This window comes from Priapulus caudatus, unplaced genomic scaffold (assembly GCF_000485595.1).
Source record: "Priapulus caudatus unplaced genomic scaffold, Priapulus_caudatus-5.0.1 Scaffold701, whole genome shotgun sequence".
Classification (NCBI taxonomy): Eukaryota; Metazoa; Priapulida; class Priapulimorpha; order Priapulimorphida; family Priapulidae; genus Priapulus; species Priapulus caudatus.
Window position 1 is genome coordinate 78945 of NW_014577762.1, and position 2053 is coordinate 80997.

Below are 2053 nucleotides of genomic sequence, written 5' to 3' on the forward strand. Positions count from 1 at the left end.
ACTACTACCACTACTACTGCTGCTGCTGCTGCTACTGCTACTGCTACTACTACTACTACCACTACTGCTGCTGCTGCTGCTGCTGCTACTGCTACTACTACCACTACCACTACTGCTGCTTCTGCTGCTACTGCTACTACTACCACTACTACTGCTGCTGCTACTGCTACTGCTACTGCTACTACTACCACTACTGCTGCTGCTGCTGCTGATACTGCTGCTGCTGCTACTGCTACTACTACCACTACCACTACTGCTGCTTTTGCTGTTGCTGTTGTTGCTACTGCTGCTGCTGTTCTTGTTGGGGCTACTGCTACTGCTGCTGCTGCTGCTGCTGCTGCTGCTGCTGCTGCTGCTGATACTGTTGCTGTTGTTGCTACTGCTGCAGTTCTTATTGGGTCTACTGTTGCTGCCGTCGCCGCCGCCGCCACTACCACTACAACTACCACTACCACTACTATTACTACTGCTACTACTGCTGCTGCTACTGCTGTTGCTGGCGCTACTGATGCTGCTACTACTGTTACTGCTATGACAACGCCCGCTGTTTCTGATTTACTCATCAGTATTAATCTCTGCTTAAGCATTATATCACAGTCGATGCGTCGTAGAACACGATCATATCTCACCATTCCCTACTCCGCCCCTAACACATTACTCACTCACACATACAGACCTACACACCTCGTGTATACCGTACGCCCATGTGTACACCCCATCCTCAACCCCACACTCATTACAACTCTTACCTACCGTCTTACCACGCGTGTGAATCCCTCCTACACATCTTTCACCTACGTCAAATCTCCCCTGTAACAGACTAACGTCTTTCCCCGATTACACATCTCAGTGCACACATCTCGCCCCGCCCCAGCGTCACCCCTCCGCACCTACTATCGTCATCGTCAACGTCGTGCCTGCGTCAACCACAAGCTATCGTCATCGTCATCGTCAACGTCGTGCCTGCGTCAACCACAAGCTATCGTCATCGTCAACGTCGTGCCTGCGTCAACCACAAGCTATCGTCATCACCATCGCCAACGTAGTGCCTGCGTCAAATCAAGCTATCGTCATCGCCAACGTCGTGCCTGATTCAAATCAAGCTATCGTCATCGCCAACGTCGTGCCTGCGTCAACTACAAACTATCGTCATTGTCATCGCCAACGTCGTGCCTGCGTCAACTACAAACTATCGTCATCGTCAACGTCGTGCCTGCGTCAACCACAAGCTATCGTCATCGCCATCGCCAACGTAGTGCCTGCGTCAAGTCAAGCTATCGTCATCGCCAACGTCGTGCCTGCGTCGACTACAGACTATCGTCAACGTGTTGTAAGAGACGCGCCGCCGCCGTACGACAGCCATACGATAGTAGGTTATAACGAGCGGTTGAAGTCAGCAGCGCATCCCTCGTGTCTCTCGCAAAATGTCACCGCCCACGCCGCGCGCGTCGTGTATCATAGAGGCGGGTTCAGCCATCCGTGCATGACACCGGACTGTAAGGCAATTAGACCCGAGCCCTCGCACGACCGAAGCCATATATGTGCCTTACTGCTGTCGGCATGGCGACGGGAAGACACCTGGGAGATGTCGCGATGGCATAGGCAGGTAGCAAGCAGCAAGCAGAGAGACTAGTTCTTGTCGGCGATCTAGGCAACGCACTAAATCCGAAATCAGTCTTAAATCAAGAATGCCCACCGGTGACTCTCCGTGCAAGGATTCTCACAAGCTCTGTAGTTGGGGAAGTCTCTTACTAGTCCGGGAGGGGGGAATGCGGGAGGTCACGCAGTCGTTGAATGGTCAGGCCGCGTTTTAAGCCAAATCCGACCGTTTTCGCCCGCGGAAATAATCCCGGCCGGTTCTGCTTACAAAAGCGTCGGTGCAACGGCGCGCTGTTTGTTTAGGTTAATCGCATCCTGGCCTCTCGTTTGGAGAGGAGAAATAGAAAAAATCGCCAAACCCACTAATCCAGTCCACACGCACCGCGCACACGCACGCACACACGAGTGTATACGCGCGTACCTGCACGCGCGCGTGTGTGCGCGTATGCATGGT

At 53.2% G+C, this 2053-nt stretch overlaps 1 protein-coding gene across 1 annotated transcript in view; it reads right to left on the reverse strand.

The window, feature by feature from the left end:
* LOC106812925 (breakpoint cluster region protein-like) overlaps positions 1-2053 on the reverse strand; it is a 33834-nt gene that overhangs the window by 21707 nt on the left and 10074 nt on the right. The window lies entirely within an intron of this gene.